This window comes from Marmota marmota, unplaced genomic scaffold (genome assembly GCF_001458135.2).
Source record: "Marmota marmota marmota unplaced genomic scaffold, marMar, whole genome shotgun sequence".
NCBI lineage: Eukaryota > Metazoa > Chordata > Mammalia > Rodentia > Sciuridae > Marmota > Marmota marmota.
Window position 1 is genome coordinate 14,884,817 of NW_026000026.1, and position 18,830 is coordinate 14,903,646.

The following is an 18,830-nucleotide window of genomic DNA, read 5'->3' on the forward strand; positions in this document are numbered from 1 at the left end:
TTTTTTTTTTTTTTTTTTTCTCCTCATCTCTAGCATTTTTGAAGCCAGTTATTTTACATGGATTAGTTTTTTGGGAACTAGGATGTTTGATTAGTGTATTTTAGTTTTATTTTATATTCCTTTATTTTTAATTTTTTTAATTTAAATTTTAACTTTATATATATTTTTTCTCCTGTTTTCCTTGATTCTCTTTTTTCTTCTAACAGCCAATCTCTATTGTTCTCTTTCAGTCTTCCTTTAATCTTTTACTTCTATCTTCTCTCCTCTTCCCTCATAATCATCACATCCTATATCACTTCTGTTCTCTCTCCACCATTTTTATCCACATTTTTATCCACATATATGAATACAAATGTGAATATATATGTAAAAATTTAAAATATATAAGTAAAAATGTCCACCATTTGAAAATGTAAACCCTTTTGCAAACTTTTTGTTTTTATTATAGGCAATAACTGATCATATTGTTTCTGTTTATTGCAATAATTAACATTGTAGGTGTCATAGTAGGAACTATTTGGTTTAATGCTGTATATTGTTTGCATTGGTGGTTGTTATTATTTGTCTCCCCCTAAACAGTGAGGTACTGAAAACCTGCAGGGACACTATAAGTCCATAGGGAATAAACTCTACTGCCTCAGATCTAAACTATTAGATGGGTAGACACACAAACAACATGAAAAAGCAAGGGAACAAATCGCCTCAAGCAAACCAAGGAACTCCAGTAACAGAATCCATCAACACCACATTGGAAGAAATGTCAGAGCAGGAGTTTAGAATGTACATAGTTAAATTGATCTGCAAAGTAAAGGATGGGTGTAAGAGAGCAAACACAGGTAGCAAAAGATCACTTCAATAAAGAGAGAGAGATTCTGGGGAAAAAAAAAACAGAAATTCTTGAAATGAAGCAAACAATAAACTAAATTAGGAATTCAACAGAATGCATCACTAACAGACTAGATCACTTGGAAGACTAACCTCAGGCAATGAAGACAAAATATATAATCCTGAAAATAAAATTGACTACAGAGAGAAGATGTTAAGAAACCACGAACAGACTTTCTAAAAATTATGGGATAACATGAAACTACCAAATTTAGGATTTATCAGGATAGATGAAGGCCCAGATATACAAATCAAAGAACTGCACAATCTTTTCAATGAAATAATATCAGAAAATCTCCCAAATCTAATAAATGAAATGGGAAATCAAATACAAGAGGCCTACAGGATCCCAGTTGTGCAAAAATACAACAGAACCACATCAAGGCACATTATAATGAAAATGCCTAGCATACAGAATAAGAATAGAATTTTAAAGGCTGCAAGATAAAAACATCAGATTACATATAGAGGGAAACCAATATGGATCTCAGCTGATTTCTCAACCCAGGTCCTCAAAGCTAGGAGGTCCTGGAATAACATATTCCGAATTCTGAAAGACAATGGATGCCAACCAAGAATCCAATATCCAGCAAAATTAAGCTTCAGATTTGAAGATGAAATAAAAACCTTCCATGATAAACAAAAATTAAAAGAATTTGCTACCAGAAAGGTTGCACTTCAGAATATTCTCAACAAAATATTCCATGAAGATGAAGTGAAAAAAAAAAAAGTGAAAATCAGAGAAAGGAAGAACTACACTAAAGGAATAATCAATTAATGGAGAAACTAATTCAAATTAAAAACTAGATCAAAATGACTGGGAACACAAATCATATCTCAATATTAACCTTGAACATTAATTGCCTAAAATCATCAATCAAAACACAGACTGGCAGACTGGATTAAGAAATAAGACCCAACAATATGCTATCTCCAAGACTTACCTCGTAGGCAAAGCATCCACATAATAAAGGTAGAAGGATGGATATGTCAAGAGCTTTGTAATGTTTTGAACAACCAAAAAAAAAAAAAGGTAGAAGGATGGGAAAAACCATATCACTCACATGGACTGCATAAACAAGTAGGGGTTTCTATCCTCACATCAGATAAAGTGGACTTCAAGCCAAAGTTAACCAGAAGAAACAAAAGAAGGACATTTCATACCGCCTAAGGGAATTGTACATCAACAAGACATAACAATCACAAATATTTATGCCCCAAACAACAGAGTATCTATGTACATCAAACACACCCTTCTCATCTTCAAGAATCAAATAGACCACAACACAATAACACTGGGCTTAAACATTTTTATCCACATATATGAATACAAATGTGAATAAATATGTAAAAATATACATGAAAATATTTAAATGGATATGGATTTGCATATAGTTATTTTTATTCTGAGATAGATATTTACAATTTTGGTAAGATATAGGATACAATTATGTAACTGAATACATATGAAAATTTATGGGTAGGATTTTGGTTGCCATTAGGATACATACATATATATGAATGTATACAAATATATATGAAATATATATGGGAAAATATATAGAGATATTCAAAATAATATTTATAATTCTTATTTAAAAGGCTCACAATTATGGACAGGGTTAGGTGTAGTTCTGAGTTATGGTTTTGGTTTAGAAACGGGTTACCTTTGGAACATATATATCAATATATATGAATATAAATATAGAGGTAATATTATATATCAAAACATATATATACTTTTATCTATGGATATTTTTAAGGTAAGCGATATTGTTATATTACGTGTGAAATCTGGGTTATGCCTATGGAAATGAGTATATTTACAATTTGTTTTAGTTTAGTTTATGATTATGTAACTGATATATTTGAAAATGTTGAGTAGGAATTTGGTTGTGTTAGGGGTATATTCATATACATATATGAATATTCATATACATATATGAATATATATAAACATATAAAGGAATATATATGTGAAATATTTTTTAAAAATGAAGAATAACATTTCAATCCAACAGAATATGTTTATTGTAGAAAACATGTTTACTCCTGAGCAGGTCTTATTCCTACACTAGACTGAGCTTCTTAAGGAAAGGATCTATGCCTAAATTTAGTCACATTTGTACATGAGGCACTTAGTAATATGGAAATACATAAATGAAAATAAACACCTTTTACTGAATGCTTACCACATACTAGGTAACTGTCCTACTGCCTTATATAAATCACCTCACTTTAATCTCCACAGGCTCCCCTGAGAGAGATCCCATGGTTACTCCAGGCACAGATCAGCTGAATCACCTGGTCAGCTAGGAACTGGTGCAATCTCTTGAAAGGAATGGATGAGTGAGTTCTAGCTACAGTTCCCCACTCTCCTAGTCCACACAGCCTCTGTAAAATGTAGTCAGCTCTTCTCGCTATCAAAGGCAAGTTATAGTTGTTGTGACATTTCAAACTCTCTAGCCACTACGCCAGAAAGCCTGGAAGCCCATGCTTTTCCTAGACAATTGAAAACCATATTGATATTTATAAATAAAAGTAGATTTTGTTATCTTTTCTGATTATTTTTCCATTTGCAATCATAATTTCTGATTGTTAAAAAAAAAAAAGGAAACTACAGAAGAATAGTAAAAAAGGGAAAAAAATCATCCATCATTTTACCACCCACATAAATCGGGGCACCTTCTAGTGTGCAGCCCCAGAGAAGGACCCACACTTAAACTCAAAATATTGTTTTGAAATCAGAAACTTAAAGTCATTTGGAGTGGGGAGGGAGGCAGTTTACCCCACCAAAGATAAGAAAGACATGTTTAATATGTTCGTTTGGGTTTTTAGAGTTTACCTGGCTGTTTTTCCTTTGGGGTTTGATGTTCTAAGGCTCCACTTCCTGGCCCCCTCTGGACTGCTAACGCAGTGTGTCCAAATGGTAGCAGATGAGGTAAGTAGGAGGGACAGCTGGAAGGAGAAGGGAAGCCTGACCCAGTGAGCATGCTCTTAGAAAATAGATTCCACACTGCTCCCACCCAGCCCCTCTTAGCCTTCGGTGGAACTGCTTCCCTCCAGCTAGAGACAGGTTTCAGATTGGGGCAATTACTGGAGAGACAGACTGCCACTTGAGCTAATTCTTCACAATGTGAGAGTCATTGATTTGTACAACTAAAAGAGCATGTAGTCTCCTTTTAGAGTGAGGAATGACAGCCCAGAAGGCGAGGGACTTTCCTGATGCTACACAGCCTGGAAGCAGTTCTATTGGTTTGAGGTTCTCATTTGCCACTGCACTTTGAAATTCTAATCTGATCAGCCCTTCCCTCTTGTTTTGGTTACTCAGATCTCAGATCAGGTGTCACTTAGTGAGGCCTCTCTGAGCCTAGTTAGTTCCCCATGCTCTTCTGGTTTCCTGGCACCTTCTGGGTCTCCTCTTACAACCTCAGCATGTTATTATAGGTACGAGCTCACCAGACATGAGCTCCACAAGGTCAATCTTTCTCCTGGTCTTCTGATATGTCTAGTCTAAGTGCCTAGAATAATGCCTGGCACAGAATAGGAATCTCAATAATTATCTTCTAAACATGCATACACTTGGCACACGCAGACATCCTAGAAGTCCAAGCTTGAGGTAAAACAATAGTATATTTAAGAAAAAAAAAAAAGCACCACTTCTTCTAAATACAAATCAGGTCTTCCCTCTAGGGGATGATCATTAGAGAAGGGATTTCATTTCAAATAATTTTCTAAAAAATAGAAGAAGTTCATAGCAGCATGATGATGGAAGCTGAGGTGCTCAGCACTGGGTCAAGAAAGCACCACTGGAAATGGGAAAGAAGCAGCTGTGTGGAAACCTGGGGAGACTCTGAGCCAGGAGATGGCGGAAATGGAGAAGAGGATTGAGAACCAGTGTGAAAATCAACGCATCCACAGAAGGTCCTGTGCCAGCCAGCTCCTCCCCACTCGGCCTGCAGCTCACAAAAGGCTGGCAGCTGTACTGAACCACAGGTAATGGCAGAAGGCTCTTTAAATAAACTGAATGAGGAGCTTGGGGTAGCTAAGGCTTCCAGGGAGAGACAGGCCTCCTTACTGTGACATCTGAAGGACCCTCAGTCTAACTGCTGGTCCTGCTCACGTCCACTACCATTGGGTATAGAGAGCTTCCAGCAGCTTTCCAGGGGAGAGGCCTGTGGGGTAGACAACCAATTCCAGAGGAAACCAAGTCTATCATTAGTAACTCTTTCATTATTGATTATGAGTGGCCAAAAGAATGTATCACGGGGCATCTGAAAAAACCAACAACATGGCAAAGACTGAATAAGAGAATACAAACTCTATAAAGGAAAAGAAAATCTGGACAAATGAGAAGCTTAAAAACATCTCATGTCTTTAGAAATTCTGAAGATATAATCTCCTAACCATGCAGATTTCAAAAGGGAAAAAAAAATCCTAAATTTCCAGAGAGGCAAACAGATTGTTTCAAAAGTAAAAAATCAGAATGGTCAACTTCTTCCTAAGCAATACTGGTCCCTGAAGACCATGGAGCAATGCTTTCTTTCCATGAGGAAAGCTCAAAAGAAAATGTGTGGAACTCAGAATTCTATACTAAGCAGGGCGTGGTAACACATACCTGTAAGCCCAATGGTTTGGGAGGCTGACGCAGGAAGATTGCCAGTTCAAAGTCAGCCTCAGAAACTGTAAGACCCTGTCCCAAAACAAAATATAAAAAGGTGCTGAGTATGTGGTTCAGTGGTTAAGTGCCCTGGGTTCAATCCTTGGTACCAAGAAAAAAAAAAAAAAAAGAATTCTACATTCAACTAGGCAAGAGAAAGACATTTTGGACGTGCCAGGCACTGTTCTCTCAGGGTTCAGTCTCAGAAGACAGGACTGAAAAAACAAGGGTGCGACCAGAGGGAGATGGAGGGAATGCAGGGAGTGGAGAACGGCTCTGGGGGCTGAGCTGCGCGACAGGCCTGGAAAGCACCACGGTAACTGGAGCAGGAGGACAAGAAGGCTCCAGGAGGAAGAACTGACTGACTCTCTCTCCCAGGTTTGATGAAAACACTATGGAAAGTCTAAGAGAAAGAGTGAACAGACTGAGCAGCAGGGAGAAAGAAAGCCACGCTTGTCAGAATAAGCACTGTGAAGGCCAAGAAAACAGGCACAGAGAACCGAAAAATAACTAGTGTGTACTGAGTGCACAGTAAACAATAGTTGTGATGTCATAACACGGAAAACACTGCCTCCTAGTTCAACCTGAAACTGTGAAATTGGGAGAAAAGGGGAAGGAAAAGCACAGTGAGTGTGGCTGTAAGTTTATAGAAAAGCTAAAGCCTCACATGTCACAGGTGACACCTGAAACTGACAAGTGAAGAAAGAGCAGTATCACCAGGCCTGATGGCACACGCCTGTTATCCCAGCTACTCTGGAGGCTGAGGCAGGAGGGGCACAGTTTGAGGCCAGCTTGGGCAATTTAGTGGACCCTGTCTCAAAAAACAAACAAACAACGAGAGAGAGAGAGAGAGAAGAAAAACAAGTACAGAAATTTGTAGCTTTGATTGCCTCTAACTGGAACAAAACAATATTTAGGTTAATCGGAGATCTTTGCTAATAATAAAGAATTTTTTTTTAGAAAGAAAGAAAAAGAGAGAGAGAGAGGGAGAGAGAATTTTTTAATATTTATTTTTCAGTTTTCGGTGGACACAACATCTTTATTTTATTTTTATGTGGTGCTGAGGATCGAACCCAGCGCCCTGTGCATGCCAGGCGAGCGCACTACCACTTGAGCCACATCCCCAGCCCATAATAAAGAATTTTTAATTATCTTATATGTGATGACAGTAGTATAGTTAATGTAAAGAAAAAGGAATTGGGGGGGACTGGGTTGTAGCACTGGTCTGCCACATGTGAGGCCGGGGTGCTATCCGCAGCACTGCAAACAAAAGGAGGTAATACAGTATAGAGAAAGGGAAGAACCAGGGAAGAAGTAAAAGCAGACACACAAACCCGTGGCCTCGGGGCGGGAAGGGTAAGGAGACTCATGCCTGGAGTTGGACCCAACTTTTTTTTAAGTTTTGATTAGAAATCATGTCCATGTATTTCTTGGATTTTTAAAGTTTTCCTATTATTATCAGGTATTGCAATCAGCTTTTAGAAGGTCTTTTTTGCTATTCCAACATTTATAATCTGAATGGTTTTTCAGAATCCTACAGCATCCTAAGTGAGTATCTCCACGTTAAGTTTAGTAATTGCTGCTACTGCCATTTAACTGTTGTGTGTCCTATCAGTATTTACATATGTTATTTCTAGTCCTTTGTTAACACTCTTGCAGAGCCAGTATCTGATATTCCCACTTTACAGATATAAAGACTGAGGCTGAGGGACAGAGTAGGCGGCCAGGCCCAGAGACCAGCTCGCAAGCCCTTTCCACTACCACTTCTCCTTCACATGCCACTAGCTTGGTGTAATCCACAAAGTACTTTTAAATTTTCTCATCAATCCCATGAAACAGGAGAAATAGGATATGCTCACTTGACAAATAAAGAAACCAAAGAAAAGTCAGGTAACTTGCCCAATCCAGGCTTCCTGATCCTCAATCCAGTATTCCGCCTACCGTCCCTCAGCATCTGTCCCCTTAACAACATAATATCCAATCATTCACTGCCTCCTTAAGACCTTTGACACAAGAGTCACTATAAATGAATAAAGTTGAAGCAGGAATGGGGGGGGGGGACACTCACACACATTGAGAGTTATTTTTTCCAAAGGAAATCCAATAATAAACCATGTAATGTCCTCAGTTGCTCCGTCAGCATGTTGCCCGAGTGCTCAAAGGGGCTCTGGAAATGCCAGCAGCCGGCCGCCTGGCATCCAGCTCATCAGCTGTTGGCACAGGCAGCCCGCAGCAGTTCCCTCAACCAGTACCGCTCTTTTTGGCTTCAAAAGAAAGAAACAAGCCATGCGTGCTTCTGCCCTGAAAAGACAACGTCTGTGCCTCCTGAATCTACTTTAGTCAACAGCCATGTGGCCCCAGGCTTTTAACGGTTGCCAGGAATCTCAGCTCGGTACTGCTCAGCTCAGAGGCAAATACATGAAGCTCTACAACAGGCTGGGCAGGAGGGGGAGCCAAAAATGGGAAACGAAAGGGTGAACACCTGACCCCAGTCAACTCAAGTCCTAGCTAGCTGGCTGCTCTGCCAGGAAGAGAATCGGCCCAAGATTTGGGCCCAAGCACCTTGGCCTGGTGTGGGATGCTGCTCCAGCCTGTTCTGCATGTGCACAGCCAAGCAGCAGCCAGGGGAAGAGGCTGTTTACTTGAGTTCAAACTATTTATAGCACCAGCAATCTGCACATATTTGGATGACAAATCTCTGGGCTTCAAGTGAGCCGTGCTTTGCTCCTGGACAATTTCACCAAACACATTCCCTCCCCACGCCACCCCCAGGCCCCTTGCTAACACATGTTGCCCTCGGGATGTTTTATTTAAGCTGCTGAGTTTTAAAAGATTATAAAAAGAAATCACATTTTAAAAACATGTGACTTCCATTTACCTATGAGTTTGAACTACATATTATTTTCTTTAAGATTTCAATCAGAAATTAAATTCTGATATATGTATATTCTTTAAAAATATACAACTATTCCATAAATGAACCAAATAGTACCTGAGTGGTGTCTGGAATTCAACATGTACTGAGCTGTGATGCTGCCGTATCTGCTCAGGACCTACACTCAGAACGTTTCTTATGGCACAGGATGATAAAAGACTCTCAAAATTGAGATCCACAGACAATATGTAATTGCGTACACATTCCACACGTACAGCACAAGTCTTATCACCCACCGATTCCAGGGCAGAAGCAGTTGGAGTACATGGGTGGGACAGTGTCCTGTGCCCTCACTGTATGCCACACAGAAGAGCTGGACGAGGACCAAAAGATGGGCAGAGTCTATTTGGTTTTAACTCCCAAAAGGTGGTAGAATCTTGCCAATCAATTTGTTTGGAAAAACCAGCCTACCTCTAAAAGCTGTCTTGTTTTTATAGCAAAGCAATATCAGGCCAACTCAGGCACGGACTAATTCTGAAGAAGAGAAAGTGGTTGTTAACCAGCACATCAGTGGGCTACAATGTTGAGGCTTGCAGCCCTGGCACACAATGCAGGCAGGGGCTGGCACAGAGAACAAGGCCAGGGAGCGAGGAGAAAGGTGTACAGTGTCACGGTGATGCCAGAGATGCTGGGCAACCGTTTATGGAGAGGCAACAGAAGGATTTCTCAGAAGCACTTCCTTGCTTCCTGATCTTTCGCCTTACATTATAATGAAGACAAATGGAAAGGTCCCTAAGACAATCTTTCCACCACCTTCCTTTTTAAAGAATAGTACTAGTGAGAATGAAGAAAGCAGCAGGTCTACCCATACACAGAGGGAACGGAAATGATTTAAAAATCTTTTGCAGGTCAATTTGCCTCTACTATACTGACCAAAATAAATAAATAAATAAATAAAAGGAAGGGTAGTCTGGGGATTGAACCCAAGGCCTTGGACACACTGGGCACACCGTCTACCATGTTTTAGGTAGGAATTCAGGGTCGCCATGATGGCAGAAGCAGAGAACATGCCACTTAAGGATAAGACAGGGAGATGAGTCATCTGTCCCTGTTTACAAAAAGTCTCATTACCGTGACAACTCCCACTACTGAGGACTCCTGGCCCTTGATAACTCTCTCAACAGGTTCAGTTTTCTGAAATAACCAATGGGAGAAAGTGGACAGTATTCTAATTAAGTTCCTAGAGTAACAAATGGGGGGAGATTGGACACTATTCTAATCAGCCATCACGAGGTAAGCACGGGAGCCAATGGGGTAAGATCCCCATCAGTCTGTTTAGGGAAGAGAATGCCTCCAGGCTCCCGCTCCATAGAAAACACTAATTTCCAGACCTGGAGTCCTTGAGCACCCTACCCTTTCCCCGCCCCCTACAGAGTGCTACTTTCACCTTCAACTTCAAGAAATCTGTACTCTGCCTGCGGCTTTTATGTATCTTGCTGAATTCTTTGTTCAGGACACCAAGGACCTGGACCCCAACTCGACACCCTGACTATAACACGGTGAACTATATTTCCCAGTTACCAAAATTATTATCTCATTTGGTCCTGAGGATGGAATCCAGGGCCTCACACATGGTAGCAAATGCTCAGCCCTGAGCTACATCCCCAGCCCAGTATAGAATGTTTGATCTCATGATTCTATTTCCAGAAATTCTAGGAATACAAGAATATCCTTATCATTCAGACCTTAGCTAAAATGTCAATTCTTCAGAAGGACTTCCTCAACCCACCTAAACTAAGATGAGCACCCAGCCACCTGTCACATCACTTTGTCGGTGTAACACTGCCAGTTTTCTTGTTCATTCATTTACTGCCAGTATCTCACCACTACCTCCCTATTCCATATTAAAATGTCAGTTCTGTAAGGAGTATGGTGTTCTTCCTAGGTACTGGACACTAGCCAAGGAGGCTGCATGCATCATCTCATTTAATCCTTGTGGCCACACCAGGTTTCTGTTATCATCCCATTTCGTTTCATTTTTCATTGGTACTGGGGATTGACTGAACTCAGGGGTATTCTACCATTAAGCTACACCCCCAGCCATTTTAAAATTTATTTTGAGAGACAGGGTCTCACTAAATTGTCAAGGTTGGCCTTGAGAGCGATCTTCCTGCCTATGCCTCCTGAGTTGCTGGGATTACAGGTGTGTACCACTGTGCCCAGCTGCCATCCCATTTTAGAGATAGTCAAACTGAGGCACAGTTTAAGTCTAGTTAGGCCACTGAAACGCAGAGGGGTGTATTACCACTGAGCTACATCCCAAGCCCTTTTTATTTTTTTGTTTTGAGACAAGGTCTCACTAAATGGCCAAAGATGGCCTTGAAGTTGTGATACTCCTGCCTCAGGCTCTGGAGTCACTGGGATTACAGGTGCTTACCACTACACCAGGCTGGCTCCTGTTAATTTTGCATATATAAGAGAATGGAAGAATCAGTCCATGGAAGAATGGAAGAATCTCTAGAGTGATCACACTGTTAGTTATTTTTCATTTTCCTATTGATACTTCAAATTTTGTTACAAAGCATTATTAAGAATTTTTTTTCAGTTGTAGATAGACACAATACCTTTATTTTATTTATTTTTTATATGGTGCTAAGGATCGAACCCAGTGCCTCACACATGCTCCACCACTGAGCTCAATCCCAGACCCACAAAGCATTATTTTTATAGTGTAGTATTTACTTCTACAAAAGGAAAAAAATATCAAAAGTTATTTTTAAGTTCTTGGACAATGCACATCAAGCACTACAAATATGTGAGCACTCTGATTTGTATATGAGGGAGACATTTATAGCAGAACTATTTATAATCGAGAAAAAAAAATGAAAACAATTGAAATATCAAACACATTGCCTGGCCCATCAGGCAAGAAGGTTTCCAGGGTACTGCTTCTCTCCCAGTCTTCAGGGCCAGCCCAGAGGTGTGCTGTTGCTGCCCCCATACGTGCCTGACTTGGGAAGGTGCATAAGCAGCACACACTGGACAAAGACCTCGCAGGAGAGTGGGTGGGAAGCCCTTGAAGCTGCATCTAAAAATGGGAGGAAATGAGCTCTAACCTCTGCTCAGGTACCTGAGCCCTTAGGCAAGCTTCTTGATGGCAGGAATGACCAAGACAGGCATGAGGACCAAGGAAGGGAAAGGAGCAAAGTAGATCCTGCAAGAAGAAAAGAAAAAGAAAACAGAAAGAAGAAAAAGTTATGAATTTTAGAAAAGCAAGATGCAGATGGTACAGAGTGTGAGACAAGATTCTGTAAGCAGGAAATTCCCTGAGCAGCCTCTGAGCTCCTGAGCCAGAAGAACTCTCCTTTTGAAAGCTCTGATGAGACAATCACAGAACTGGAGAAACCCCAGAATTTTCTTTTTATTTCCTGCTACTAAGTGTATTGCTCTTGGCAGCTTGATGATCCCTACATACCCAGTGGATTTCAGTACCATGAAATAAAACTTGGAAAACAAGGATATCAGTCCATGAAGAAAACTAAAGGTAACTTGGAACTAAATGTTACCAATACTGTGATTTACAACGGAGATCATTTATTAAAAAACTGCCAAGAGGCTACTGTGTCCACAGATGAAAACCCAGAGCCAGGAAAAACTCCAAGCCTGAAGCAGGGATGTCTGTTTAAAGAATCAGACTGGCAAAAGATAAAAGGGACCCTCCCCTTCCCCTTGCAGAGAACAAAACCTGCTGGCCCAGAGATAAGAAGACCCCACAGATACTTAAGTCAAAATCTTAAAAAGTCCCCAAAAGGAAAGCAAAAAGAAAAGATGATACACTTGAAGATAAATTTAACCGCACAAATAAGAAACAGCAGGGGCAAGTGGATCACTCCACTTAAGAGACGAGGAGAAGCTGCCAGAACATTCATTAATAGCGGCTTCAAAGAAGGAAATCAGATGGGACAGTAACTTCTTCCTGCACATGCCCTCAGAGGAGAAGCTTGTAAGACGGGAATAACAACAAGAAGACTTCTGTGTGGGCTGGATATGTTGCCCATGTTCCAAGAAGAGAAGAGAAATAAAGTTCTGCCTGAATTATGGTGCCTACAATTTTTAGTGCCCAACTACAAATTCTATATTTACAAATATTAGCTGGATAATTCCAATTTTGTTGACTCAACTTACAGAGAAGGCTGTGATCTTTCAGTATCCATTAGTTTCTGGCCATATTCCAAGATTATCCACATGCATGGCTAAGAGCTTATTGGATTCCTTCCTTCCTTTCTCTCTTTAATTTATTTACTTATTTAGTCATTTGGTACTGGGAATCGAACCCAGTGACACTGAGCTATATCCCCAGTCCTTTTTATTTTTTGTTTTGAGACAGGGCAAGTTAACAAATACAGGCTTACACCTCACATCAAAAATAGCTGCAGGTGACTCTATCTACAGACTTAAATGCACAAATATGAAACCATGTAAGTACCAGAAAAACACACAGCACACTTTATAACCACACAATGGGGAAGGCCTTTCCAAGTATGAGAGAAAATATTGACAAAGTCAATCACATATAATTAAAAATATTCTGCATGGCAAAAATCATGATCAGGGAAGTAAAAATCAAAAGTTAACCTGGGGAAAATTGTATTCTGTCTCAACAAATAGCTTACTTCCTTAATCTATAAAGAACTTCTGAGAAATTGATGAAGAGCCACAATCAAAAAGCTTGATTCCAAGCCCTCTATGAGTCACCCCAGCTGGCAGCACAGACAACACTGGAATACAGGAGCCATTCTCATTGTGCCTGGTCCAAATTCCCAACCCACAGAACTCCTGGAATTAAAAATGGCTGTTTTAAGCCACAAAATCTTGGTTTATTCTACAATAGTAAGTAGAATATTGGATATTGCATTGCTAATACATAATTTAGAATTTTTCATACTCATAAGTAAAATGGTGCCTGTGAATTTTTCTTCCTCATAAAGTCATTGCTGAATACTAAAATTTTACTGATCTCTTTTTCTGTTCTCAGGAAGTATGTGTGTAATATTAATTCTTTTTCTTTTAAATGCCTGGTATAGAGCTGGGGATGTAGCTTTGATAAGAGAACTTGTCTAGCATGTGTAAGACCCTGGATTCAATCTCCATACCACAAAAAAAATCATAATATTAACATAATATAAAATAAAAGCTTGGTATAACTTTCTAATGAAGCCACTTGGTCTAGACTTTTCTTCCCTAAGGGAAGATTTTAACTGCTGATTAAATTTTTGTTAATAATTGTATTACTAACAAATTTATCTATTCACCTAAATTTTCAAAAATTTTGGTTTAAAATCATTCACATTATCTTATTAATCTTATTATTTTGTTAATGACTATGTACTCTTTTTCAATCTTTGTGTGTGTGTGTGTGTGTGTGTGTGTGTGTGTGTGAGAGAGAGAGAGAGAGAAATAATGGGGATTGAACCCAGGGGTGCCCTATCACTGAACTACATCCCCAGCTCTTTTTATTTTTTATTTTGATACAGGGTCTCAATAAATTGTGGAGAATGGCCTCAAACTTGCAATCCTCCTGCCTCAGGCTTCCAGATAGATTAGATTACAGGTGTGCACCATTGCGTCTGGCCTTCTCACCCTTAATATAAGTCATCCATGTTCCTCCTTTTCTTCCTTCCTTTTTTTGATCAACACCATCAGAGAATTACCATTTTTATTAATTTTTTTTCCAAGAACCATTGGCTTTACCAATATTCTGTATTTTACATTTGCTTTATCTATATTTATACTTCACTAATTATTACTCTTCTCATTACTTTCCCTTTATTTTCTTTAGAAGTATTTTGTTGAGCTTTTTTAGACTTCTTAAGATGATTGCTTGTTCAGTTCTTAGTCTTCCTTCTTTTCTAATATACGCACTTAATTGAGGCTATACATATTTGAATTTGTGAATTCATGTCTTTCAACTGTTCTGGGAAATCTTGAGCTATCACTCTCCACACATTGCTTCTGTGCCATTCTTGCTCCTCTCCTCCTATAATTCCATTATACACAGATTAGACCTTCTCACGGGGTCCTCTTACTTCTCTTACCATCGTTTCTGCATTTTATACATTTTAAACTCCTGGTAGTATATTCTAAATAATTTTCTTCTAATCTATCTTTTGTTTACTATTTCTTTCTTCAGCTATAAAATCTGCTTTTAAACCTTCCACTGTGTTTTCATTGTTAGTTATGTTGTGGTTACTTTTCTAGAATGTGTATTTTTGTCATTTTTAAAATGTCACTTTTGACAGTATCTACTTTTCTTTCAAAATAAAAAATAATCTTAGCTCCCATTTCTTTCTTTCTTTTCTGGCAGGATTGAATCCCTGGACAGTCTCGAATTTGTGATCCTCCTGCCTCAGCCTCTCAGTCACTAGGATTATAGGCATGCACCAACACACCTGATTTGGCTTCTATTGCTTCTTGAAAATAAATGTAGTTGTTTTATAGTCTAAAATTCCTAAATCTCATGACTTTAAGGATGCTTTTGTTATGTATTGTTTGTGCTAATTCTTTTCATAGTATCTTATTTCCTTATAAACCTTTTTTTTCCTATTAAAAAAAAAAAAAGGAGAAAAAAAAATACTCAGAGGACAAGCACAATGGCCCACATCTCACATCTGTAATCCCAGCTCAGGAGGCTGAGATAGAGGATCATAAGTTTGAAACCAACTTCAGCAACATAGCAAGACCCTGCTCAAAATAAAAAATTAAATGAGGGCTGTGGATGTAGCTCTCACTGGCAGAGGACCTCTGGGTTCAATATCCAATACAAACAAACAAACAAACAAACAAAGTAAACAAACAAACAAAAGACCCTTAGAAGATTATTTTGATGCCCAGGATGTAACCTCTTCCTCCAGAGAGAATTCTCACTTGCTGACTGATAGTACTTTGTGCAAGTTCTATCACTTTCTTTCTGTTCTAAGAGAAAAGTGCAGAGTGCTCTGATCACTCTGACCCACCCAACTAAAGATTTCTCCAAGCAGAAAGGCCCGTTCCTAAGCACTGATAAAGACATTTCAACTTTTAAGAGAAGGATTTGATTAGCTAATTACATTTTTCCATAAAGAAACCAATGTGTTCATCAATACTCAAAGATGTTTCCTATAGATGTTCTATGAGATATACAAGGTAAATCAATTTCCCATTTCTTTCTTTCTCCTTACTATATCTCTATTTTCCTCAATACTGTATCTCTTCACCATTCTACTACTTATCTCTTCAAAATGTGATGTATTTATTTGAACAGGTCATACTACTCCATGATACAAAATTCACAAAATTGCTAAATGGTATATGGTAAAATTCTAGTTCCAGTGATGGTGGACTAGGTAGCCTGAGTCAGTCATTATGCTAAAGACAAAGACGTTTTCATAAGAGATTCAAAAAGTTCATAAAATATTGAAGTACTGCCATGCTGACATCTGGAAGATTATAAAAGTCAAGAGAGGTATGCCTAGGTCCCAAAGCCATTTTTGTTCTAAGGCATTTTCCACAAGGGTGTGGTCTAAAATATGCCCAGATGGGGCCAGCTGGGCTTCCAAAGAAAGGACTAAAAGCCAGGCACAATGTGGCTGTAATTCCAGCTACTTAGGAGGCTGAAGCAGTCGGATGGCAAGTTTGAAGTCAGCCTCAGCAACTTAGACTCCATCTCAAAAAAAGGGGGGCTGGGTACTTAGCTCAGTGGTAGATCCTCCTCAGGGACAGCAAGAGAAAAGGTATATTCCCCTAGGTGTGTCTGCAGTGAAGGGAATCAGTGGATGCAGTTTATATGAAAGTAAAGGAAGTTTTAAATTTGAAGCCAGGGCCACTTTCTTTCACTGTTTTGAGCAATAACTACAAACAAACCAAACAATCTTCTCTTAATACACTATTACCTAATAAATGTTGAAACTCTATACCCGTTCACTTGGATTAAGGTTTCTACCTGGTGTGACACTTTGTGGCTTTTGTTGAATATCTGGCCATAAAAAAGTTTATATTTCTTGAGTTAAAGAAAGTTCACTCTATAAATGGGAATGTAAATTAGGCAAACTTTTGAAGAAAAATGGCAACATCCATCACATATTTTTTGCAGTACTTAGGGACTGAACCTAGGCTCTACTGAGCTCCATTCTTAGCCCCCATTTTATTTTAAGAAGTAATCTCATTAAATTGCCTAAACTGGCCTTAAACTTGCAATTCTCATGCCTCAATCTTCTGAGTAGTTGGGATTATAGGCATATACCACTCTGCCTGGCTTCCATCAAATTTTTAAATGTATATACTCTTCGAGCCAGCACAGTCTTCCAGGAATCAGTCCCACAGACATGCTTACAAAAATTCACAGAGACATACATAATTTCTTTCCAACTTTTTTTTTTTTCAATGCTGGAGATCAAACCCAGAGCTTTACATATGCTAGGCAAGCACTCTATCACTGAGCTACATCCTTTTAAAATTTTTATTTTCAGAAGCTGGGTTGTGGCTCAGTGGTAGAGTATTTACTTACCACATGCGAGGTACTGGATTCGATCCTCAGCACCACATGAAAATAAATAAATAAAATAAAGGTATTGTGTCCAACTATAACTAAAAAAATATTTTTTTAAAAATTATTTTCAGATGCAATTTTGCTAAATTGCCCAGGCTGGCCTCAAACTTGTGATCTTCCTCCTCTAGCTTCCCAAGTAGCTGGGATCAGTGGCCACTGCATGCAAGAGTGTTTATTCTGGGGGAAAACTGAATACTACAACCTAAATATCTACCAAGAGGTGGCTAGTCAATAAATTATGGCATAATTATACAACAGAATACCACCATAATGAAAATTTATCATTTTTCAAGCTTTCCAGACTCTTTTTGAAAGTACTTCTCCCACTGGGAATATCTCAAATGGGATTCTGAATCTTAAGCAATGATGCAAAGACCAAGTACAGAATTTATTTCTGAAAATGTCCTACAGCAATGATGGTTACACACTGGCCTGGCTGCTTCAGCTAAAACTGCTCCTGGTTCTCTGAGACTGCTTTGTTCTCACTGTTTCCCAAGTCCTGCTTCTGTTACTTGAAGCCAAGAGGTTTCTAAATGATACAACAATGAAATCATTTAAAAGAATAAGATGGATCTAAATGAACATCAGTGGCACAACAGAATGTATAATACGACCACACTTATATTTTAAAGAAACCAATAGTTCTTATGCTTATGTTCAAATATGTATAATTTTTATAGAATAATCCAGGAAATAGTTAGTAATAGTTACTTCTATAAAGTGAGGATGAGGAAATGGGAGAATAAAGTTTATTTACAATATTCTTTATTTTAAAAAATTATTTTTCTTTTTAAAAACAATTTATTTTTAAAAGGGGTCTTACTGTATTGCTCAGTGGTAGAGTGCTTGCTTTGTTTGTATACATGAAGGCTGCAAAACAACAAAAAACTAAGTCTCTTGTAAATGTTAATTACTGGAGTTGGGGTTGTGGCTCAGTGATGGAGTGCTTACTTAGCAATGTGTAAGGCACTGGGTTCAATTCTCAGCACTGCAAACAAATAAATAAAATGAAGATCCATTGAAAAAATTTTTAAAAATGTTAATTACTAATGGTACTATCATTATATATATATATATATATATATATATATATATATATNTATATATATATATATATATATATATATATGAATGATATACTACCATGATAATATACTATTACTACAATGAAATGTATTGCAAAAAGAATCAAGTAATATCTTAAGTAGTCTATCTTTCAGAAACACAGTTTATGGGAAGTGGTAGCAAAAGTATATATTTTTATTCTTCTATATTAGAATATTGTGGTCATTTAAGAAATGGCAGCTTTGCTCCTAATGGCTCATTAGTTTACAGGAGTGACCTTGCAGTTAACTTTGGGAAAACATCCTTCTGCTGTGCATTGACTCCTTCCTGAGTTCTCCATCTTGGAAAGGTCTTTGGAATCTAAAAGAACACCACATCTCATGTTTGTACCCCATGTGCCATCATAGATCTTTTATATAGTTTTAGGGTAGAGTTTCCCTTTTTGTGTGTGTGATGGTACTAGGAATTGAATCCCAGTGGTGCTCCACCACTGAGTTACATCTCCAATCCTTTTTATTTGAGACAAGGTCTCTCTAAATTGTCCAAGTTGATCTTGAACTTGCAATCTTCCTACCTCAGCCTTCTGAGTTAGCTGGGATTACAGGTGTGTACCATCATTCCTGGCTCTTTTAATAGAGCTTCTTTCAAACACATATTATTGAGGAAAGGGTGTGGAATTGATTGGTAAAATAGTATAAAGAAATGAAAAGTGCCAGTCCCTTTCACTAAGTATAGATTACTCTAAATATACTGAGAGTTCC

General features: G+C 38.5%; 1 protein-coding gene across 17 annotated transcripts in view; it reads right to left on the reverse strand.

The window, feature by feature from the left end:
- Positions 1-18,830, reverse strand: part of Pkig (cAMP-dependent protein kinase inhibitor gamma) — an 87,061-nt gene that overhangs the window by 41,184 nt on the left and 27,047 nt on the right. For 3 of the 17 annotated variants that reach the window (XR_007350402.1, XM_048810902.1, XM_015480154.1), the window contains one exon: positions 3,731-3,843. The exons of 8 other annotated variants lie outside the window; for them this stretch is intronic. The gene's annotated coding sequence lies outside the window, so the exon portion shown is untranslated. Of the gene's footprint in view, positions 1-3,730; positions 3,844-5,503; positions 5,570-11,536; positions 11,635-18,830 lie in introns of those variants that run through there. 6 more of the 17 variants (XR_007350407.1, XR_007350400.1, XR_007350403.1 and 3 more) reach the window with 5 other exon arrangements.